This window comes from Felis catus, chromosome B3, assembly GCF_018350175.1.
Source record: "Felis catus isolate Fca126 chromosome B3, F.catus_Fca126_mat1.0, whole genome shotgun sequence".
Taxonomy (NCBI): domain Eukaryota; kingdom Metazoa; phylum Chordata; class Mammalia; order Carnivora; family Felidae; genus Felis; species Felis catus.
The window spans coordinates 47,127,718-47,152,448 of record NC_058373.1 but is presented as its reverse complement, the minus strand read 5'-3'; the positions used below and the strand labels follow the sequence as shown (position 1 = coordinate 47,152,448).

Sequence of the window (24,731 nt, the reverse complement as noted above, 5' to 3'; positions counted from 1 at the left end):
TGACATTTTCATCAGCCAGAAAACTCTTTTTAAATAAATGTAAATCATCTTTTCTTTTCCTTTTGTCATATATAAGTACACACGCACACACACACACACACACACACACAATCAAAACCACAAACAAAATGGTTTTGTGTTTTTCCCCCTACAATCTGGACTTAGAGGCCTATTATTATTGTTACTATTATTATTATTATTAAAATTGTGGTGAAATCTATAAACATAAAAATCGCCATATACACCATTTTCAATGGCATCGAGTACATCACGCTGCTGTGCAGCCATAACCATCCATTCTCCAGAAAATTTTCACCAAAACACAATGTTCTGAAAACTATCGAGTTTATTAAGTACCTCTCATTCAAGCAGAACAGCTAAAGAAAGAAATATAGACTGAGCAATATGGACACTCGCAGCTGCTACATTTCAGAAGCAGTAAAGTATCCCCCTTTGAAAAATCTTTTCCCATTTTATCATTCCTTGCAAGTCCTTGCAAATTCCTTGCTTTATGAAAACAAAATTTAAAATAGAAAACAAATACTTTGTCCCTGCTGGCACATAACAACCAAAGTTTATAACAAGGTAACCGTTTTATAGCCCTCCAAGCTCGTTAAAACTTCATTCTTCCTCTTGTGTTCTATCTTTTGGACAGGTATATAATTAAGATAGATGGTGTGTGTGATCCTAAGAGCTCCCTTATCAGAGAATGTTCTGGCCCAATTCAGTTTGTTATATTATACTGTTTTTTTTTTTAAAGTCCCTTAGTATTATACTTCTTAGCTGTCTACATAGTATCAAATGTAAGTCATTTTCCTTCCTATAATGTTTTCAACCTTTGTTGTATCCATTAAGGAAGTTATAATTCTGAGAGGTCTGAATTTTACTGCTGACTGGATAGATCTTTATCTGGTATATATATATATATATATATATATATATATATATATATGTGAGTTTTAAGGCAGAGAAGCAGGACTTGAACTATGTTTGTGATAGTTATATTTCACTTCTATATATTTTTTTGAAGATTTTATATTTTTTTTTTAAAATTTAATGTTTATTTATTTTTGAGAGAAAGAGAGAGAGACAGCAGAGGAGGGGCAGAGGGAGAGGGGACAGAGGATCCAAAGCAGGCTCCGGGATGACAGTAGAGAGTCCAATGTGGGGCTCAAACAAACAATCTGTGAGATCACAGCCTGAGTCAAAGGCAAACGCTTATCACACTGAGCCACCCAGGTGCCCCATCACTTCTTCTATATTTTCTAAAAACTTTGTAATCCTTTGAAAATATACCAGGCCATCTTATTAGAGAATGGTATCTAGAGCTCTACCTCCTTGGGGCTTAAGAGTGTTCTAGAATATTCTAAGTTTGGAAAGAAGCATCCAGGATCAGGAGAAGGGGAGTATGTGAAGGCATGAGTAGGCAAAGGGCTGACTGTGGAGGAAGGGAAGCCTTGCCCAGGAAGGGAGAGCTGGCATAGTCTGTGGGCCAGCCTGGCAGCTCCCACAGTGCTCTTCAAGTCCCTTGAAGTGGCCCTTACGTCTATTTTTTTTTCATTCTTGTTTGAATGGTTTCTTCACATCTGCTCCCCCACCCCCCAGTCAGTCTCCTCTCCTCTAGTCTAGAATAATATTTTCTATTCCTCCAGAGCAAATCCCACAGTTAAGCCCCGTATTTCCCAAACTTTTAGTCTGAGCCTAAAGACCCCCAAGTCCAAAGGCATTTGAAAACTACCACTCTGAATTCCTTTCTTGTCTGCCTCCCACCCTGTCACATCTCACCCTCAAGGCAATAGCCAAACAACAGGGGCTTGAAAAGGGGTGGTACAGCTACAGAGAACAGAAAGGAAAGGGCTTATTTTCATTAATATTTCAAACACATTGTCCCACTGTGATGAAATTTTGTTGGGGTACCTGGCTGGCTCAGTTGGTAGAGCAGGTGACTCTTGATCTCTGGGTCATGAGTTCAAGCCCCATGTTGGGCCTAGAGCTTACTTTAAAAAAAAAGAAAAAGGAAAAGAAGTAGATTTTGTCTGATAGAAATAAAATATAGTCAGTTTCTCTACTGGGAAAATTGATCTGCAGAATAGTGGTCCCTCTCCAGCCTCAAAGGACAGTCTCTTAAAAATTTTTTTTAGAAAAAAAAAAAAAAAAAGAAAAGAATTTGCTAGTGAGAAACTTAAGGTCCTTACAAGGAAAATATTATTAGAACCTAAAAAAATGTTTTTAATGTTTATTTTTGAGAGAGAGAGACACACACACACAGAACATGAGCAGGGGAGGGGCAGAGAGAGAGGGAGACACTGAATCTGAAGCAGGCTCCAGGCTCTGAGCTGTCAGCACAGAGCCGGATGTGGGGCTCGAACATATGAACCAGGAGATCATGACCCGAGCCGAAGTCAGATGTTTAACCGACTAAGCCACCCAGGTGACCCTATTAGAACTTTTAAAAATGCCAAAAACAGGGTGCCTCGGCCCACCTCTAGAGACTGATTTAATTGGCCTGGCATGAAGTTCCAAAAAAAGCTAATTTTTAAAGTTCTCCATGTAGTCAGTGTAGGGCAGGGACCCTCTACGTATAAAAAGGCAAACTCATTCATTAGACAAAGAATGAACCCTGCCCAGGCCCACAATGCTTTCAGAAATCCACAAAAATGTTTAATTTCTTTTAAAATTAGAAGGAAAAAAAAACGTTTAGATGAAAGAACATGTTTCACTATGTGATATTAACATACTTTCCTTTATACCAATGCATTTGTAAAACATAATTTTTAATGTTTTTTTGGAAGAAGGAACCCACAATACCAAAGTGTCCAGGGAACACAGGAGACCACATAGTACTATAGTAAAGGAACCAGTGTGTCAGGATACATCTTTGAATATCCCTAAATATAATTATTCTGTTCACACTAAAATACATCAGTAATATTTAGACCTTGCACTGGCAGTAGTGATATCTAAATTTCCTTTCTCATGGCCTGTCCTCTACGGATGGTTCACGGTGGTCTCTACCCCATTTCAGTGAGCCAGATGTCAATGTTGCTGCTTTGCCAATGATACCCTAGGAGGCATTTTTGAGTGTCTAGTCTTTTATTCAACATCAAATGCCATGTTCAATTTGAAGCCACTGACCAGGTCCCTGTAGATTTAGAGACGGAGTGGATTGGAGGCCTTGGAGAAAAAGAAGCTTTGGCCTTGAGTGAGAGGCCCGAGGTGACTCTTGTCCCCACCGGTGTGGGGGCTCTCTACCCTGGCTGTGCTGGCCCCTGATGCCCAGCTCAGCGCTTGCCTGGCCTCTCCTGTGGGCAGAGCTTCCTAAGGCTGAGTTATAGCAACCTCTGCTGCCCCTTTCCCTTCTTTCCAAGCCCACCTGAAAAACTTAAAAGTCATCTTCATTGTGTTGGCACAAATTGTGGAAATCTCATGGTGAGGGAAAGGCCTATGGATATCAATGTCCATGTCCTTATATTTCATGGAAGGGACTCGGGGCTGGGAAGGACCGAGGTAGCAGGCATGTAGGGATAACTTCATGCTGGGTTCCACTGGCGCGGGCCGGGCTCAGAGGACGTGGTCCCCTGTGAGGCCTGGGTATGAGACTAAAGCACACAGTGGGGAAACTGCCCCAAATCACCCATCTGGAAACTCCCTGTGGTTGCCCAGGCACTGAGGTCCCTTAGGCTTCCTGCAGGGAGCTGGAGATGCGAAAGCCAACCCTGCTCCGAAATGAGGGAAGGAAGGGGTGGGATGCTTCCTAGATGCCTTCCAGTTTGGCTCTCCTGTGCTTCTCCAGCAAAGCTCTGGTTCTGACAGACCCGGAGTCGTGGACACGCTCCTCCACCTGTTTATTAAGGACATGGTCTTGGGCAAGTTGTGTAGCTTTTCCGAGCCCCAACTGCCTCATCTGGAAAATGAGGATAAGAGCATCTACCTCACCAGGTTGTTCGGACATTTAAATGTTACACTTACAGTTCCTCAGGCTGCTGCAGAATTCCAAGTTCCTGCTGCGGCCACTGTCTCCTTGGCCACAGGACTGTATGCAGAGGGCATCGCCGGTCTGTGGACCACTCACAAGCCCTATGGTAATTCCTTACACCTACGTTCTAGGAAAAGAAATTGTATCTACTTTTGCAAGATAACCTAAATTCTAGTTTTCATTATTTCAGGACTAGCCACCAGATAGTCCTTTGTTATTTTTTCTGTAGACATATCCGGACACATGCATTCTGGAAGGAGAACTCCCTTGATTGAGAGCTTTGGCAATCCTAAATGAACAAAAACACAACATTTAAAAACATCTGATCTGCTGTCTCAGGTCTCATCTTTGCCCAGTTGGTCTCAGAATGTGACCCTCAAGGTGGCTTAGATGATCTATGGTCAAGTAATTCAACACCCTGCAAATGATTAATTGGTTTGCTACAGAGAAAATATGGCCCACAGAGTCAAAATTAAAAAAAAAAAAAAAAAATTGGGAGGGGCTGAGCCTGGGTAGCTCAGTCAGTTAAGTCAGTTAAGGTGATTCTTGATATGATATTGGCTCAGGTCATGATCTCTCGGTTGTGAGATCAAACCCTGTGTTGGGCTCTGTGCTGACAACATGGAGCCTGCTTGGGATTATCTCTCTCCCTCTCTCTCTCTGCCCTCCCCCACTCATTCTCTCTCTCTCTCTCTCTCTCTCTCTCTCTTTCGCTCTCTCTCTTTCTCCCTCAAAATAAGTAAACATTAAAAAAGACTTTGGCTAAAGTGTGGTGGAAAGGCAAACTTTTATATCCTAGAGTTGTTTCGACATAGCCAGGGACACTTTGAGGATAATATTTAACAATGCATCTTCACCGAATTAGTATCAGCGGAGTTGGAATAACCGAGGAGACAGGGATTGTGAACCTTTCCTGCTCCTTAATAATCCCTCCCTCATCTGATCTGCTGAGCTCTGTCACTCCCACTCTTGTTCTTCAGCTTCTAAGCAGGAATGACAAGCTTCTAGAAATTCCAGCCTACTTGGGGCCAACAGATCTACAAAATGTACATAAAATACTTTGGACTATGCTGGATCCCTCTAATCTTGCTATTTATTCCTTCTGGATTTTTAAAAAAAATTTTTATTGTGCACATTGAAGCACCTGTGGGAAAAATTTGTGGTCCTCTTAGAGCAAGTCCTGAAGGGCAGCATGGAATCAACTTAACCATGTTTCATTTTTTTTTTCCTCCTCTTTTGACATTTTCACCTGATAGGGATGTCCTACCTTTAAAGCGAATAAAAAATCAAGTGACTTTAGGGGCGCCTGGGTGGCTCAATTGGTTAAGCGTCCGACTTCAGCTCAGGTTATGATCTCATGGTTCACGAGTTTGAGCCCCACGTTGGGCTGACAGCTGACAGCTCAGAGCGTGGAGCCTGCATTGGATTTTGTGTTGTGTCTCCCTCTCTGTCTGCCCCTCCCCTGCCCAATCTCTGTCTGTCTGTCTCTCTCTCAAATAAATAAAACATTAAAAAATTAAAAAAAAAATAAAGTGACTTTCTTAATCCTCCTGTCTCCCACAGAATAAGAACGTGTTAATGGCACACTAGCTTCATTACCTTCCTCCACACTATACACAGACACATTTGTTTTTCTGAAGGCTAATTAGGATCTTTAAATAGTAATTAGACTCCACCTCTTCCCCGTGGGGTGCATGAATATCACCTCCCTTTAGAGACCTTGGGATCCAGGCCACAGAGATATTAAGTTACTAGTCCAAGGCCACGGGGCAAGTTTTGTTAGAATTCAGATGGGCTTGGCTATTCCCTGGTCTGGCCACAAATTGATGTACTCAGAACCTGTTTTCAGTGGCATTTCCTGATGGTTATGGCTGGGTGTAGTGACAAGCATGTGTTTATTAATTCATTCATCAATCAGTTACTGAACACCTGTTGTGTGCTAGTGGCTGGAGACTCAATGAGGGATCTGGCCCTCTCCGTACAGTTAAGGAGCTCTCCATGTATGGGGGGGGGGGGGATGGAGTGAATTATAATTAAATAGGTGCTGTGATAAAACTCTGCAAGGCAAGGGGAGAACAGAAGAGGAAGGGCTTGAGCTAAACCTTTACAGATAAAGAGCCAGAGGGAAGGACACTCCAGGTCAAGGAAACTTGAGAGCAGGCCCACGGTGTCGGGGTGGGGTGGGCAGGGGCACGATCCTCTTGTTGAGTTCTCTGGCAATGTGGGCCAGTGCATGTGGGGCTTTCCACGCCTTGCCAAGGGGTTACATTTTTTTTTTTTCTGTGAGCTGAAGGAGGACCTAGCAAGTTTGCCTGCCCAAGGGACTCTAGAACTTCAAACAGAAACTTGTTTGGTGTCTTAAGTACCTTCCTCTTGCACCTGCAAGAATGAATACTTTGAAAAGTGAAGAGTTTGAGGCAGACATTCTTAACCTCATGTGGGAAGGGTGGATGGTCTAGCAATGAGATAGGGCACCCAAGGAACAGCCTCTCCTCTGCTCTGGCTCAGAGCCAGGCCTTGCTGGAGAGGGCACAGTAGGTCTCACTGGATGGCAGAGAAGTCACTGTGGTGTCAGGCCAGTGGAGTTCGCTAGAAGTCTGACCTTTAGGGTTCAAGGGGGAGTCTCTCCACTATGAGACAGCTTGGGGGTGATGAAGTGGGGGATAGTACCAAGAGAAGCTGCCATAGTTGTAGGAGACAGGTCCTGAGGAGCCATGCGCACTGTGAGAACTGTAGCTGCTGGGATAGTTCTGTGCAGACTCAGTGTCACTAAGTGCTGATAGCTGCCCACCTTGACAGAACGCTTTTGCCCCAGGGAGCTGGGGTGGGGAGTGTAGCCCCCTAGAGACAGCCCTTGCCAGACCTCTGGGAAAATACTCCAGCTCCTCCCATCCCCTCTGACCTTCAGGTTGTTAGTTCTGGGTGGGGGGGAGGGGGGAGACATCGAGTTGCTTCCTAAGAGGTACCATTGCACATGGTGCCAGGCTCAACAACACACCCCAATGGGGGCTTCCTCCTTCCCTGTCTCACTCTTCTTTCTCCCTCACTCTGCTCCTAGGGATCCCCTCTGGAATAACCACTTGACCTATGTCCAGTCTCAGGCTCCATTTCCAGGGCCACCCAAACTATGGCAGTCTCTTCCAAAGGCTCCAGCGGGAAGTCTCTCTCCTCCTCTCCTTTCCAACCTCGCTTTCTTCCCAAGCAGGGTTTCTCCACCTCAACCAAATAAACCACTTCACTCTTTTCTGCTTTATTCATTTCCTCCTGTTCCCTGTCTTGTGTCTAATGTCACCTTCTACCAATGCCCTTTTGTGCTCCCTTTATTACTCACACTCACTATATCCTCCAAGTGAGAGCCACAGGAAGCGTCCCACAGGGAGCTTCCCTCCCATGGCCCCTCCTGTGTTGCACATCACTACTATTATGTTGTTCATACCACAGCATTTCTCTGAATATTTCTACATCACGTTTTCCTTGTACACAAAATTTGGTGGAGAAAAGAGGTGATGTTTCTTTACTTTTCCTCCTGAAAATTTCTCTTCTGGCAAGTTGCTGCAATTGACAAAAACCACAACAACAACAAAAACAAAAAACCTAAACAAAACCCTAAAAAAACCCACCACCGCCACCAACCAAAAACCAAAAACATCTCTTTCTATAGGCTCAATAGCAACAGTCAAGGGAGAGAGACTTACATTGAATAAAAATAAAGGAAGGATGCTTTTCAAAATTTCTGAAGCTTTGCCTGGAGAGAAATGTTTGCTTTTGGTTGAGGCTGAAGAAGCTTGAGCACGCACCCTGATAACAGTGCATCAAAAGCAAATTCTCCGATAAACTGATCTCTACCCTGCCTCTCTCCTTGCCCCCAAAGGCTCCCCTTATTTTCCTTATCAGGAAAATATTTGCCTCGAAGTGGGGGGGGGGGTGCAATTGCTGATTAATGCTTTTTATTTTTTTTTATTATTTTTTTTTTAATTTTTTTTTTCAACATTTATTTTTGGGACAGAGAGAGACAGAGCATGAACGGGGGAGGGGCAGAGAGAGAGGGAGACACAGAATCGGAAACAGCCTCCAGGCTCTGAGCCATCAGCCCAGAGCCTGACGCGGGGCTCGAACTCACGGAGCGCGAGATCGTGACCTGGCTGAAGTCGGAGGCTTAACCGACTGCGCCACCCAGGCGCCCCTGATTAATGCTTTTTAGACTCTTAACAAATATTTACTGAACACATGCTTTCTATAGTTCCTTGTGTAAGGATCTAGGGAAGAAGTAAGATTAGTGAGGTTCCGCACCACCACCCTTTCATTGATGAACCACTCACCCATCGGTAGCCATCCAAGACTTCCCTGGGTCTTCCTGACAGCTCTCACTGCCTTAGCTGGTACCCTCAGCCTCCTCTGCCCTAAGTGAGGGCACTTCACTCTTCTTTCCCTGCACCTGGTCTGGCCCTTACTCCGCTTCACCCTCCACCTGGACGCTGCTCACCTCTGGTCCTCCCATCCCCACCCCCTGCTGCCTGCAGGGCTATTTCTGTCGCAAAGCGCCATCATTACCCCGCAGCCAAGGAACCTTTAACAGCTCTCATAGAAAACCATTCTTATTTCTAGGGCTCCAAGCCACAGGCATGGAAATCTCCGTTTGTTGGAGCTTTGTCTTTGCCTTTTCCAGTTCCTCACTGCACGTACCTGGTTCCCAAGTCCTTTGGGTTCTTCTTGGGGAGTGTCTTTCTTCCCAGTCCTGTCCTGCTGCAAACCCTCCTCATTGTTTTGCTGATTCCTCCCAGGCTGCAGGTTTCTGCCATTCGGGGTCTCCAGGACCATTTAAATGCCTTCCCTCCATAGGGTGCAAGTTCTCTTCTAACCATTTTGCAGTGTCCAAATACTGTTTGCTTAACTTGAGCCCCCTTACTTTGGTATTTGATGCCTTTTCAAAGGCATCTGTCTGGCCCCGTTCCCCTTTCTAATATGCGTACAACATGATGATTCGATATTTGTATTGTGAGATGATCACCACAATATGTCTAGTTAACATCCAGTTTCAAAGACTTTTGTGTGTGTGGTGAGAACTTTTAAGATTTAGTCTTTTGGCAACTCTCAAATATGCAGTAGAGTATTAACTATAGTCACCATGCTGTACCTGACGTCCGCATGACTTATATAATAACTAGATGCTTGCACCTTTTGATTCCTTTCAATCATTTTACTACCCCCCACCCCCCATCTCTGGCAACCATCAATCTGTTCTCTGTGTCCATGAGCTCCTTTTGTTTTTTGTTTTTTTTAGATTCCGCACATAAGTGAGATCATATGGTAGTGTCTTTCTCGGACTTATTTCACTTAGCATAATGCCCTCAAGCGCCGTGCATGTCATTGCAAATGGCAAGGTTTCCTCCTTTTTTTTTATGGCTGAAATAAAATTCATATATATAGATATATATTTATTCATATATACATTTGTATATGTGATATATATATGTCACATTGTCTTGATCTATTCATCCATTGATGGACACTTAGGTTGCTTCCATATCTTGGCTATTATAAATAATGCTACAGTAAACATAGGGGTGCATATATCTTTTGAGTTAGTGTTTTTCATTTTCTTCGATAAATACCCAAAAGTGGAATTGCTGGATCATATGGTAATTCTTTTCATAAATTTTTGTAGAACTGCCGTATTGTTTTTTTGTAATGGTTGCACCACTTTACATTCCCAACTGCACAAGGGTTCTCTTTTCACTACATCTGCACCAACACTTTGTTTCTTGTCTTTTTGAGAGTAGCCATTCTGACAGGTGTGAGGTGATATCTCATCGTGGTTTTGATTTGCATTTCTCTGATGTCCTTTGCATAGTGATGTTGAGCATCTTTTCATGTATCTGTTGGCCATCTGTAAGTCTTCTTTGAAAAAATCAGAGCACATCCTCTGCTCATTTTTAAATCAGCTTTTTTGTTTTTTTTTTTTTTGTTATTGCATTGTAGGAGTTCTTTTTTTTAATTTTTTATTTTTTTTTCAATGTTTATTTATTTTTGGGACAGAGAGAGACAGAGCATGAACGGGGGAGGGGCAGAGAGAGAGGGAGACACAGAATCGGAAACAGGCTCCAGGCTCCGAGCCATCAGCCCAGAGCCCGACGCGGGGCTCGAACTCCCGGACCGCGAGATCGTGACCTGGCTGAAGTCGGACGCTTAACCGACTGCGCCACCCAGGCGCCCCTAGGAGTTCTTTATATAGTTTGGCTATGAATCCCTTATCAGGTACATAGTTGGCAAATACATTTTTTCCATTCAGTATTACTATTTAATGCCTTTTATATTGTTACTTGAAATTACTGAGTTTTCGAGTGTCTATTTCATTCAGTATGTCAGCAACTGTTCACTTATTAAGTACCAGTTGTGTGACATTTCCATGTTTTCTCGGGCAACCTTCCCAACCTGGCGGCCTAGGTGTATCCCGCTCTTCATTTCACACTGGGTCTCAAGCTCTCACAGCTGGTCGGGGGCATCCTGACGTTTCCCCTGGAATGGGCCAAAACTCGGTGCTAGAAATCTAGTTTCCAATCCCAGTCTTACTACCATCAGCCGTGTGACCTGGGTACCTCACCCCCCTGCCTCGCTGGCAGGGACAGACTTTTATTATTGTTAGTTTGTAAGCGGCACCTATCTGATCCCCCTCCACCAGTGTCTAGACATACTAGGTGCCCAATTAATGTTTGTTGAGTTTTGTGATGGAAGAAAGGTTACACTTTAAAGTTTCTGCTCAGTTGGGGTCGAAGGGCTGCAGGGAAGGGCAAAGCGAAAACTGGGCTCCAGGCCCCCCGAGTTAGAGACAGGCCGGGGTGAGGGGCTACGAAACCCGGAATTTGGGAAGCTGGAGGCTCGGAGAGAAAGACACCCGGCAGTGGTGGAGGGGAGGTGGGAGGACATTCCGATCCCGGGCAGGGTGAGGACAAAGCGTCGCAGGAGAGGGGTGTGAGGCGTGAGGTGCGGCGGGACGAGGTGCCGGCGCGGGACGGCTCGTGCGGCCAGCTGGACGAGGGTGCAGAAGGGCGGTGGGCGGCGCGAGGGGCCGAGGCGGGGCGGGCAGCGAGGGGCGAGCCAGCCCGCGGCCGCCCGGGCGGGTCTCGCCCCCGCGCGGCCCCCTGCCCCTCCTCCCCGGAGGGCGGGGCGGGCTCGCCCGGCCTCCTGGCGGCGCCGCGGCTCCTGCACTTGGGCCGGGCTCTGCTGGCTGCGGCGCGAGCGGGACCCGGGCGGCGGTGAGTGAGGCGGGAGCGGGCGCGGGCCCGGGGCAGAGGCGTCTCCGAGGCGGCGGGGCAGGAGCGGCTGGGGCTCCGCCAGGTGCTCGGGGGCGCGTCCGCCCTGCGGGCCGGGGGCCGTGCAGCGCCCGCCGCCAGGCGCGCGGGGGCCGGGGCTGGAAGGTGCGCTCGCGGCTCCAGCCCGCCGCGCGGCCGGCCGCCGTGCGGAACATATGGTGGGGACTCCTGGGGGGAGCGGCGTCGGGGCTGGGGCAGGGCCTCGGGGCCTCCCCGCAGAGGAAGAGGGATCGGCAGCCTTCGCACCCTGCCTCGACCCCCGGGTTCCTGTGACAGCTGCGAGTGAGCCAGGGCGCCACACGGAGCCCTTCAGCCCCAGTCCCACCCTGTTTGACTTAATTTCTCGGCGTGCTCGTTCAGACCGGCCCTTGCGAAGAAAGGGCTGCGGCCGTGGCTGGCCCTCCCCGTCCCGACAGGTCTTCCCTCAAAGCCCCCGCCTCTCTTAGAGCACAGAGCCTCGCTTTCCAAGGGACTTTTCCAAGTTGCATCACTGTTTGGCCCCTAGACAGGTGCTTGGCTATCAGGTTGGAGTTACACAGGATTTTTAAAAACTTTGTATACTTCTTATACCTACGGAAGCACTGCCCTTCCAGCGCTGTTCACAATACTCTGTTCGAAACACGTTGGGAATTCTTTGGGGGCATTGGTTCCCAAACTTGGCTGCACGTCTAGAGAGTTTTTTTTTTTTTTTTTTTTTATTAAATACTGATGCCTGTGTCCCACCTCTAGAGATCCTGATTCAGTGGGTCGGGTCGGAGGGCAGCCTGGATGATGGAATTAAAAAGCCAGGTGATTGCAATGTACGGCCACACTTGAGGCTTGCCTCTTGTTGAACTACTAAAGAATGATCGGTACTAACAGAACTCCTCTCAGGAACGCTTGATTCTGCCTTCTGTAGGCCACCTCTCTACCTGGAGAGCCTGTTTTTTTGGTGCTTTCCAACCTTGGACTTCAGAGGGTGACTTTTTCTGGAGTATGCTTTGTTTCTGCCTGTTTACAGTAAATATTGCCTGGGCACTTTCTGCCAAGGAGGTGGGAGTGTAGGAATTAAAGCCACAAAGTCCTTGCAGGATCAAGGTTATAATACAGTGTTGTCCTATTCAGCAAAAACAAAGTGATAGTGTGACTTGTCCTATTTGGAAAGGATTTCAGATTAAAAACAGGAAAAATACTTCGGGAATCCATTAACTTTTGGAGCCCCTCTGCTACAGGTGTAATGATTTTGCTTTCGTGTGAGGATTTGTCTTTCAGGAAAGCAAGCTAACAAGATCCTTAAGGTTTTGTGGTTGATTTTGTCAAGTTAATGTGTGTGCATTTGTGAGTTAAGCTTTTTCCTATTGTGTGATTAAGCCCAGCAGATATAACACAGTGTATATTTCTTGCTGATAGAATATCTGAGTTACGGGGTTGGTGCCTTAACCATAGGAATGCACATCTGGGGTGAGTCCTTAGCCGCTTTTGGATGATCTTAAAAATGATAGGGGAATATGACTAAGGAAAAATTGAACATGGGCATATATATACATATATATATACATATATATGTATATATATGTATATATATATGTATATATATACTAATATATATGTACTAAATGTGATTATATATATTTTATTTAAAAAGTGTGTTTACAGTGTCCATGTTATTTTGACAGTCTCCTGTCATCATCCAAGTATGATGTCTGTATTAGATTCCTACCTGGATGTTGCTATCTGGCCACAAACCAGGGCATTTTATTTTTTCTGAGGTCCTGACTGGCCCCCTTGAGTTTTTCGTATCAGTGATGTGACTTTTAAGAGAATGCTCTCTAGAGATGGAGACGCATTTGCATTCATTTCTAGCCCCTAACAAAAGTCGAAAAGGACATTGAATTTAAAAAATAGAAAGTTGTATAGTTTTGCAAGTTGGGTTTTCTTTTTCCCACCTTCCACTACCGTACCCTGTTCCTATGCCGGTGTTCAATTGCTGGAAATGGGGCCGCTGTGGGAGCGGTCTTAATTGTCTTGGCTTGAGAATGGAGGTTATGTGGAGTGCATGGTCTCACAGGGTGGCCCCTGACCTGAATCCTCAACCTTTGGGGAACAAGACCATATGGAAAATGTTTTCCTACCGTTGATTTTTTTTTCTTGTTCTTGGACCAGGCGAACAAAATGAAGGCTAGCTTATTTTGGTATTGTATGGATTGTAACCTTTCTAATCTTGTCACCATTTTAGGGGAAAATGTTTATTTGAGGATGCTAGTTGAACTCTTGGTGTCTGAAAAGTTGCACTTGAATAGCAATACTTACACTGTGAATATAATAGTATATTCTGGCCAAATTAAAAAAAAAAAAAGGAAAAGTGCTTGTAACTGTGGATCTAAACAGATTTATTGAAACATTTCTTACGTTGGGATAACAGCTAAGCTCCGACTTTTTTTTTTTAATTTTTTATTTTTGAGAGAGACAGAGTATGAGCAGGGGACAAAGAGAGAGACGGAAACACAGAATCTGAAGCAGGCTCCAGGCTCTGAGCTGTCAGCATGGAGCCCTATGCTGGGCTGGAACTCATGAACCATGAGACTTGAGCCGAGTCGGTCGCTTAACCAACTGAACTACCCAGGTGCCCCTCTAAGCTCCAATATTCTAAAGTGATTGGGAGTGAAAAAAAACAAGAAGACAGCTAATAATGAGGGGCTTCTTCGTTTAGGGAAAGGGTATAAAGCCCTCAGCAGTGTGATCCTTGATTTGTGTTAAGAGTAGACTGCCCTATTGGTTTCCCCTTTTTTTCTGTCTTTAGGGACAGATAACCCGCTTGTAGTGTTGGGGAGTGGGGTGGTTAAAGAAATGTAATGCTTTCTTCACTCCCTTTCTCCCTGAAACCTGTTTATGTAAGAGGTGCCATTGACCTTTAAAAAAGCCAGCCGATTTTGTGGGGCACCTGGGTGGCTCCGTCGGTTAAGCGTCCGACTTCAACTCAGGTCATGATCTCGCGGTTCGTGGGTTCACGTCCCATGTCAGGCTCTGTGCTGACCGCTGGGAGTCTGGAGCCTGCTTCAGATTCGGTGTCTCCCTCTCTCTGACCCTCCCCCATTCATGCTCTGTCTCTCTCTGTCTCAAAAATAAATAAAACGTTAAAAAAATAGAAAAAAAAACCCAGGTGATTTTGAGCTTCTTCTTTCTTTTCCCCTCTGATCCTGGCACTAAAGGGCAGTGCAGTGGCTAAGAGGTTGGCATCAGCAGAGAAAACCAAAGTTCAAGGGAATTGAAAATTGGGTAATTTTCCCTGAATGACCAAGTGCTTATTTTATTCTGTCACATGACATTCCTGTTATCAAGAAACAAGTTATGGCATGACGACTTTGAAAATGGAAATGGGGGGGGAAAAAAAGGATGTGATGGGAATATCACCACGGTTGATGGCCTTTGGCCTAGGGGAAGCTTATTGAAGTTTGTAATCAAACACCCCGGTTCCAACCTGCCTTTACCTTCCTCTGTCAGGCAGTGTTGCCTGTCAGCCCCCCAACCAGTATCCCTGGGGGAGACGATGCTTCATCTTAAATTCACACCAAGTTTTGAAATGACACAATGTCATTTCATTTCTTTGTTCACTCATTTAATAAATACTTATACAGCCCCTCTTACTGGCAAAGCTCTGCATTCCTCATTGAGTTCTTGGTGAACAGGGTACGGCCCCTGACTTGATGGAGCTTACGTCTGGTGGAGGTGAAAACTGGGGGCTGCGGTAAGTTGGGAGGTCTTACGATCACAGGGAGCGCGAGGAACTGGGGGGGGGGGGGTGGCCAGGTAGCCCCTGGCTAGCTTCACCTGGATAAATGCCTTCTGGGTTCTTTGTCACAGCTTTGCTTGGGTTTAAATTAGAATTTATTAGGTTCTGTATCAAGTTTTAAATGACTGGCTTCAGATACTTTTCTGACAGGGAGGGAAGGTCATGCTGAGAAAGTAGTGGGGAGTGAGGAAAGAGGAGGCCGGATTCTGCCAGATGCATTTGCTTAAAGGGGGTGCTTCACCAAGCAGGGTGAGGGTAGTACCTGCGGCTGGGAAGCGGGTAGAGAATGTGGCTGGGTGGTAACTGTGAATATAACAGGAGTGGCTGCCTCTCCCGTGGCACTGGGACGGGAGCCCCATGGTGCCAAGTTTAAGAGGCAGCTGTTGGACTTGTAGACCCAGAGGTTTGGTTCCTGTCTGCAGCTCTAGCCAGCAGGCGACATTCATTCTTCATCATTCTGTCACTTCAGCTCATGTTTCCTTGGACAGACTGAAAACTGGACTTCACACTGTGGTCCCTCAGGAAGGTGGTTTCCAAAGAGCTGACCCATTGGGCTAATAACGCCAGGGTTGTAAGAGGAGTGACTGTTTGTTTCTGGACCGCCTTCCAAGTGCCAGGTAGTGTGCTCAACACTTGTCTGCCGCAGCTCTGAGTCTGTTCCTGCCTGAGAGGCAGGTGGCAGTGGCCTCACTTTACAGAGAGAAAACAGAGGCTGCTCTGGGTACCTCTTAAGCAGAGCTGATTGAGAAATTGTGTTTTCAGTGCCCTATTTTTCTTTTTCTTTTTAAAAAAAAAATTTTTTTTTAACGTTTATTTATTTTTGAGACAGAGAGAGACAGAGCATGAACGGGGGAGGGTCAGAGAGAGGGAGACACAGAATCCGGAACAGGCTCCAGGCTCCAGGCTCCGAGCCGTCAGCACAGAACCTGATGCGGGGCTCGAACTCACGGACTGCGAGATCGTGACCTGAGCCGAAGTCGGCCGCTCAACCAACTGAGCCACCCAGGCGCCCCTGTTTTGTTTTTTAATAGAGAGCATAGATTAGGCTGTTCACAAATGCTCTGAAAGGATCCCAAATCCTAGGTGAGAGAGACAGCTCTCCTTTCTTAAAGCTCTGCAAACTTCTGAGTTTCTGTAGATAATTGGTTGCTGGGTAAGAAATTAAAAACAAAATTTAGTGTTGAACATTCTGGAGCAAAATCTGTGCACGTTCAATTCTTATTTATGTGGTACTTTCGACAAAAACTAAACTTTGCTGGGTAGTAATTATCTCCAGCTCCTAAAATTACAGGTAGTAAGGGCTTCAAGGCCCTATGCGGCTATAATTAGTAAAGATGCATTTAAAACAAGGTTAGTGAGTGTGGGTTCGTTACTGCATTGGATTCTAGCTCAGCATTTCAACTGAGAAGGATCAGCTCCAGAGAACATTTGCAGGGGACTCAGTGGAGGGTCGTCATGGAGTTAGCGTGTTTGGGATTAGAGTGCACAGGGTGTTCGTCATGATCATGGATAATTTCTGCCAGCCTGGCTGGCAGCCTGTTTATAGGGAGGAGCTTATTCCCTGCCACCCAATCACAGGCATTTCTGCTCGCCTTAGGTAGAGTACACAGTGGTTCAGGTTGTTAATATGTAGTGGTGTTTTTTTTTTTTTTCCTAAAGAACTACAAAGCCCCAGTATTAATAATCTTTCACTGTTGCTTATCTTGCCTTAATCTCAGGATTGAGGCAAGGTGGCCAAGATTTTCTAGTTTTGGCTTTAATAATTCTCTTGGTTTTTACCTTTGACTTTCCCTGGCTGTCTGTCCTTGTATTTTATGGTGTTTGAAACAGGCCTTCTGTTTTTCCTTGCAAATCTGTGTAGTCCATACAAAGGAGAGGACCTGCCTTGACCAGGATGCCTCTCTGGGACCCTGTGACATCAGTGTTTTTAGTCCTGTTTTTCCAGGTGAGGGACCTGGTGAGGTCTGGAGTCAAGTACCCCGTGGGAGTTTGGGGATTCCATCTCAGAGTTTCAGACTCTAAACAGCTGACCTCTTTGGACTTCATTTGAAAGGAAAAATAAATGGCCCAGCTCTCAAAGCCATGAAGAGTTCTAGTATATTCTATGAGTCAATATATATCCTTGATCACTTTTTTTTAAAAAAGATTTTTGCCTCTGAGAATTTTACCCTCCTTATTAAAAACAGTGACTTACTCAGAATTACACAGCAACAGCTGAAAAGTCGATTAGCCTCTCTCCTTGCCCTAATCTAATATCAAAAACCTGGAAAGTTTACTAAGCATGTGATTACAGTGGAAGCTTTAGGAGCTGGAGAGGAACTGATAGAGAAAGAATGGAGCCAGAGATAAGAGAGTAATTTGCAAAGAGACTGCAGGGTGGATTTTACCAAATTGGAGGTTTCTTTTACTTGTAATTTTCTGGTTTGGGGGTCTATCTCCTTTGTTCCAGATGTAGGCAGATCAACTTAGCCTTGTCTATGTTGCCCTGGGCCACCTGTGAATTTTTTTTGGGGGGGGGGGGCGTTAGGTGGGGGTGGTGAGGGTATAGGGTGAGGAGGAGGAAGAGGGCAAATGGGGAGTGGGGAGGGATTAAAGCCACTGGTTCCCTGGTGTCTGGCCTGCTCAGGACATGACTGCCTCTCACTACAGGACTGGGTCCCTGCAGTGAGTCCAGCTTCTTGGGTGAGAGGCAGCTGGGTGGTAGACAGAAGAGAGAGGGCAGGGCGGGCTTCAGATTTCTCCAGAGACCTGACCTAGATGAGTTAATTCTCATGATTGCAGCAAATCATCCTAGAGTACTTACTGCCAGCCTTGTCTGAGAGGTTCTTAATATAACAACTCTAGGAAACAAGTGCTACCATAAACCCATTTTACAGGTGAGGGAAACAAGGCCATGAGAAACTGGGTAAGTTGTCAAAGTTGTGCACCTACCAGATAGTAGGATCCAGGGTTCAAACTAGTGTGGCCCTTTGCTGTGCTACTAATGACTGAGATGGCCTCTTCAGACCCAGACATCTGGTTTCCACACTGGCTCTTCATTTCTTTGACCAAAAAAGGCTTGCTTGCAGAGGCCTTTATCTCACAGAACACCATTGGAGCTCTTTGCGTACCTGCTCAACTCCCACAAACCTGTGAACAACCCTATAAAGAGGAGGGGGGTTCTCCACTGGCTTTGTATCCTTGGATCTAGTAGCAGGTGGGTGCTTGGTGAAATTTCACGGAAGGAAGGATGGAAGTCAGTTGGCCTTTCATAACTTGATGTCCCTGTGTTTCTTCTATCTGTAGCAGCTGCAGCGGTTTCTAAACAGAAAAGAAACATGAGTGAGCGTGGGGCAGTGTTTCATAAAAGTAATCAGAATTTCTGAAAACACATTTAAAAAATGTATTTCAAGTTCCCATGGCCAGGATCTTATGTTTATGCTTCAAGCATTTATTATTTGCAGGGCTTGCCTCTTCCTAACCCTAACCCTTGTGGGTTATTTTGTGAGTAAAGAGGTCCTTGAGACTCTCAGACATTGTTGGGACTGCTCTTCTCAGCAGAGGCAGCAGAGACTATTTTCTTTGGGGTCGAGCACCAAATAACAGGAGGGTTCAGGCCTACCATCCCTTTTCCTAGGGCAAGACGCAGGCTCACATTTAAATACACATAGCAAGTAGCTCTGTGCCTTGTATCCTCGTTCTGTCTCCACACCACGGGGTGAGAGTATTGGGGTTTCTCCTACTTGGGTTGGGAGCCACGGCTGCCCTTCGCTAGGAGTGTGGAGTTCTGGCAGCTTCCTTTTGGATTTTGGATTTGTTTCCTTGCCTATAAAACGGGGTCGTTACAAGTGCCTGCCTCGTAGAGTTGTTAGGGCCACATCTCTTTGACACTAGAATTTTTTTAACGTTTATTTATTTTTGAGAGAGAGCACAGGCAAGCACGAGCGGGGGAGGGGCAGGGAGAGAGAGGGAGACACAGAATCTGATGCAGGCTCCAGGCTCTGAGCTGTCAGCACAGAGCCTGATGTGGGGCTGGAACCCACGAACTGTGAGATCATGACTGACAGACAGGGTGAAGTTAGACACTTAACCACTTAACCCACTGAGCCACCCTATAGAGTGGTTCTCAAATAGGGCCCCGCAGGGGATGTTTGGCAATCTCTGGGGACTTTCTGGGTTGTCATGACTGGGGGGTGGCAGTGGCTACGGGTGTCTAGTGGACAGAGTCCAGGGATGCTACTAAACACCCCAAATCACACAGGACAGCCCCCACGACAAAGAATTACCCGGCCCGAAATGTCAGTCATGCCAAGCTAAGAACCTGGCAAGTTGGGACCTCTAACAGCGGTGGCTGTTTGTTTTTTTTAATTTTTTTTTTTCAACGTTTATTTATTTTTGGGACAGAGAGAGACAGAGCATGAACAGGGGAGGGGCAGAGAGAGAGGGAGACACAGACTCGGAAACAGGCTCCAGGCTCTGAGCCATCAGCCCAGAGCCTGACGCGGGGCTCGAACTCCCGGACCTCGAGATCGTGACCTGGCTGAAGTCGGACGCTTAACCGACTGCGCCACCCAGGCGCCCCAGAGCAGTGGCTGTTTTTAAAAACATTCTTATCAAAGGGATAAAGGGACACAGGACCAGTGACAAAGAGCCCTCCTTTCTTAAGTAGGGAGGAAGGAATGGAAATTAACCTTTTAGTGATGTTTCTATGTTACCCCACAGGTGCCCCTGAAGTGTGAGAAATAGCTACTTTCCTCTCTGCTAAGGGGTTCCCAACTTCATTTGTAATTGCTTGAATCTATTTACATATAAATAATACATATACATTTACATACAAATAACTAATATGCTAAAACCCTTAACCTCTCTGGGTAGTTAAACCCCGGGCCCTGAAGGCAGACAGCAGAGTGGGGCCCTGGCGTAGAAGCCGGGCTCCTGCTACCTGTGTGTGGCCTAAGGTCAGCTACAGACCTGGGGAGGCTTGCTTTTCTTTTCCGTAAAAGAGGGCAGGTGACCCTCTTATCTTATGTTGCTCCAGGACTAACGAAAATAACTGTGCACGTGTAGAAACAGCCCCACGTGCGTGAAGGTGTGGTATGGCTCCTCAGGCAGACCTTTTGGTCGCGTTTTTCAGAGAACTCTGCTCCTAAGTGGCCACTCAGTATGTGGCACCACAAAGGATTAGGGCTCAGTAGCCAAAGAATGCTGTGCTGCTGGCCAGGTGGTAAACTAGGCCCAGAAAACATTCCTGCGGCATAGCGTGTGATTCGTGGTTGTGAGCGTGTGTGTGGGTGTGAACTACTTGGTCGCCCCACCTGTGGCTTCACCCTTTGGCTTTTCCCTTCTTTGTTCTGTGACCCTGGGTAAGCTCCTTGACCTGCTCGCGCCTGGTTTCCTCGCCTGTGAAATGAGGCTGCCGGTACCACCACCACCCACCTGAGGGTAGGCGTAGGGGAAGTGACTTGGCCTTGAGTGTGCTGTGTGCATGGGAAGCTTAGCCCAGTAGATGCGTTCTTAATAAAATAATACTATGTATCATTTTGGCCTGCCGCATGTGTCATTTTTCTCAGGTGAGGAAGGGATTGCCCCTGGGTTAGGAGCTGAAGAAGGTTTTCTCTGGAGTTCCTGGTATCTTGTAACTTTTCATTGTAGTGAAATACACACAACATTAGCTCGGCCATTTTTACCAGTGTAACTTAAAGCAATTTAAATTTTAAGTGACATCAAGTACCTTTCTAGCGTTGAGCAACCATGTCCATTAACTCCAGAACTTTTTCATCCGCCCGGAGGGAAGCTGTGTCCCATAGAGCAGTCACTTCACATGGTCCCTGCGACCCCCTCCCTCCCTCCCTCCCTCCCTCCCAGGCCCTACGACCCTGGTTTCCTCTCTGTCTCTGTGGAGTTGCCTGTCCTGGACATTTTGTTTAAATGGAATGCTACCGTTTGTGGCCTTCGTGGCTGACTTCTCGGACTTAACATTGTGCTTTCCAGGCGTATCCATGCGTTGCAGCAATGACCACCGCTTCATGCCTGTTGACCTGGTCTTTTTGGAAAGCAGCCCCAGCCTCAGTTTCATTGGCCTGTTCTCTTCACAAGTCATGTCCTGTTGGCAAGCTTTGAGATGTTTTTCTTCATTTATTTTGGCCCATTTTGGCCAGCCTTATTTTGTCAACTTTTCCAGTGATTCTAATGGCCCTTGAAATGAATATTGGAATGAAGGGCCCAGCCGGGTCCTCAGTTCTGCTGGGGAGTAAGGTCTTAACGGGTATTTTGTTTCTGTTGAACAATTAGCAGCAGGAGTGTGCACCCGGGCCTTGAGTTGAGCTTCATTTCCCCGGGACAGGGTGGCAGGTTTTAAAAACAAGTGTCTGGAAAACACCTACCAGGCCCTTTTTATTCCTCTGTTTAAAAGCTTTCCACAATGAGAAGTGGCCCTCAATTAAGTTGGTTAATAAAAACCTCCCTCTGTTTTAAAGCATTCTTGGGAAGTGTTTACATTGAACAGCACTGTGGGTTTCTAAATGAGAAGCTGTGGAGTGAGTGATCCTTAACCTGTGACTTTAATAATATCCTTTGCTTTAGATTTCCAGGTGGAGGCCTGGGCCAGATTTGTAGCTTGTCATTGATCCAGACAATCTTGACTCTATCCTGTCCCTCCCTCCCCCTTCAGCCAGACGGGTAGAAGATTGGACAGACCTGAAGCAGCTCCGAGATGTAAACCAGCTCACCAGAGAGGACTGGGCTGAAAGGGGGTGGTGTATTCCCTTGTTCTGACCTTAGTAATAGGGTGGGCGGCTTCAGCAAGAAGAGATTAAAGCGTTGAGGAGAGCAGCTCAGAGTTTCTGAGGTCCTGGGTCCTTCGGGAGAGGCCTGAGCTTTCCACTGGGATTTGGAGCTTGCTTGGGCTAAGGAGGCCACAGGTGCTCTGTAAATAGATGTTGAATGAATAAATGAAAATTGGTAGAACCGAGGAGTTCATTAAAAAATAAGTCGAGTTTTTTCTGTCTTTTAAAAAATAACTTCTCATTTCTGTCTTTTAATTAAATAGTACATTTGTAGAAGAAAGTAGATTGCACCATCAGTAAATGTACAAATAGGATCACTTAGATGCATAAATGTTGGATTTCATCCCTCCTGTGATTTAATCCAGGACAATAAATGAATGAAATGAATAGAAGCTTTGTTAACAGAGACCCCTCGACCCCAATAGGATTAGGAACTTTGGGGTTTTGCTAGACTAAAAAGGTACTTGTAGGAATGAGTTGCCTTTGTACTTTCTGATCTCAGCTCCCTGTGGAGTAGGATGATGCCACGTGTGTAGAGCTGCTTTATGTGTGTTTGGTTAATGAAGTAAGATCTCTTTAAGCACAAATCATTGTTTTTGGTGTTAACAGTGGTTATGTGAGTTTTTGCTGCATAATAGTGCTGGGTGACAACCCCGGATCTCAAGGTGTCACAACCACAAACATGTATTTTCCCGCTTGCTCCTCTTGATTAGGTGTGGTTAGGTCGACCTAGGCTGGCCTTGACTGGGTCAGGCTTTCATTTGGCTTCAGGTCTGTTCCACATGTGCTTACTCTGGGGCCAGGGCTGAAGGGGGAGCAGTTACCTAGTACAGGTTCATCGCATGGCAGCTCACTCCAGCAGAAGATGTCGAGTGGAAACGTGTGATGGCTCTTAAGACTTTGGCTCCTAACTGCCACATGTTCTACCAACATTCCATTAGCTGACCCACGGCCAAACCCAACATCAGTCTGGTGGGGAGGCATGCTTGGTCTGTTCTAGGGGGAGGTACTGCAAAGTCACATGGCAAGGATGGTGGACATATCACCCCATTACAGGGGAGTGAGGCACTGGAGGATCTGGAAGAACAGCCCTTTGGGAACTTGTGGAACCTAGGCCAGCTGGGTGAAGAATCATAGACAGTTTGTCCAGGTACCAGCCGATGGCTTGGTAATTATCATAAATTAGCCTGACATGCACTGACTCTTGGCTAGCCAAACATCACTTCATGTTCATTCACAGTGATGGTGGTCCTGGGGGTTCTGCTTATCTGTGGGAGGGGCAGAAGTGAGGAGCTGGGTTTCTCTTTGGTCAGTAGTTGTGACCTGACAGGTGCCCACTGTGATGGCAGGAGAGTGACAGGTAGAGCAAAGAGGACAAAGGACCAAAGTATCCAGGGAGACTGAGGGTTTGACTTACGCTTTGCAAGCTCCCTCCTCAGCGTTGGTCTTTGGGAGTGAGCCTAAATCCCACCTTTAATAGTCACTGACACTCTTTATCATCAGGGCCTTCATGCATGCTGCCCCATGTTTACTTTTTTTTTTTTTTTTAATTTTTTTTTTCAACGTTTTTTTTAATTTATTTTTGGGACAGAGAGAGACAGAGCATGAACGGGGGAGGGGCAGAGAGAGGGAGACACAGAATCGGAAACAGGCTCCAGGCTCTGAGCCATCAGCCCAGAGCCTGACGCGGGGCTCGAACTCACAGACCGTGAGATCGTGACCTGGCTGAAGTCGGACGCTTAACCGACTGCGCCACCCAGGCGCCCCCCATGTTTACTTTTTTTAATGTTTATTTGGAGAGAGCGAGAGAGCACATGTGTGCAAATGGGGGTGGGGCAGAGAGGTTTAGGGGAGAGAATTTTTTTTTTTTTTTTTTTTTAACAGGCTCCAGGCTCTGAGCTGTCAGCAGAGAGCCTGATGCGGGGCTCGAACTCATAAACCGTGAGATCATGACCTGAGCTGAAGTCGGACACTTAACGAACTGAGCCACCTAGGCGCCCCGGGGGGAGAGAATCTTAACCAGGCTGCACACTCAGGGCGGAGCCCAATGTGAGGCTCAATCTCACAGCTACAAGGTCACAACCTGAGCGGATATCAAGAATCAGAAGCTTAACTGACTAAGCTACCCAGGCGCCCCATGGTCCCTATTCTTATAAGGACCCTGGGCCTTAGTTTCCAGGGTCCTCCTTTTGTATGTGAAGAAACAGGCCTCAGGAGGGTTGGGCGACTTCTCTTCAAGTGGATCCAAACTAGGTCATCCAGTTCCCAGTCTAGGGTTTGTCCTTCCACACACCTATGACTGTTTGGCCCAGAAAGAGAATGGTGACTGGCTTTAAGGCATTACAGCATATCCTGTATACTGTATGTGACAGTGTCTCCTTTCTGAAGGAGTCAGGTGAGCCTTGTGCCAAAGTGCAGTGCCTTGGGAGGTGCAGAATGAAATGCTGGTGAAGAGTAGTCAGCCCTTGTGTTACTTGTTTGCAGTGTGTCTTTTTTCGTGAAGAGCTGTCAGGCTCTCCGAGGGAAAAAAGTCTCTGGCCATTAAGTGCAAATGCACTGAGAACAGATGGGGGCTAAAACCCTGTGAAGCCAAGGGCGTGAGGAGACAAAGCACTCATACGTGCCATGGGTGGGATTATAAATCCAGTGGACTTCTTTTTGGAGAGCACTTTGGCAATGGGGATTCTTTCACCAGCTAGTAAATAAAACCCAAAGAAAAGTGGTTGAAATAATAAAGATATGTATTATCTCATGTAAACCAGAAGTTCAAAGCTAGGACATTTTGGGCATGAATTAATAGAAGACCCAGATGCATTTTCTCTTTTCTCTGTGCCAGCTTCAGTATTTGGCATTTGTCCTCAAGCTTGTCTCCCCATGGCCCTCATGTGGCTGCTGCTCCAGCCTGTATCCTC

At 46.3% G+C, this 24,731-nt stretch overlaps 1 protein-coding gene and 1 long non-coding RNA gene across 7 annotated transcripts in view; one reads left to right on the top strand and one right to left on the bottom strand.

The window, feature by feature from the left end:
• The first annotated feature begins 11,087 nt into the window (after nt 1-11,087).
• CGNL1 (cingulin like 1) overlaps nt 11,088-24,731 on the top strand; it is a 158,821-nt gene continuing 145,177 nt past the window's right edge. For all 4 annotated transcript variants that reach the window (XM_023255301.2, XM_023255302.2, XM_023255300.2 and 1 more), the window contains exon 1: nt 11,088-11,229. The gene's annotated coding sequence lies outside the window, so the exon portion shown is untranslated. The remainder of the gene's footprint in view (nt 11,230-24,731) is intronic.
• LOC102901269 lies at nt 16,009-23,079 on the bottom strand. 3 transcript variants are annotated; one of them, XR_002742915.2, is made up of 4 exons: nt 22,644-23,079; nt 21,810-21,959; nt 17,987-18,355; nt 16,009-16,204 (listed from the first exon to the last, which is right to left on the bottom strand). It is a non-coding gene; the product is annotated as an uncharacterized LOC102901269 (long non-coding RNA). The 3 variants fall into 3 exon arrangements; XR_440499.4 differs by lacking the exon at nt 16,009-16,204 and adding an exon at nt 17,433-17,549; XR_006599202.1 differs by lacking the exon at nt 16,009-16,204 and having other exon boundaries at nt 17,569-18,355.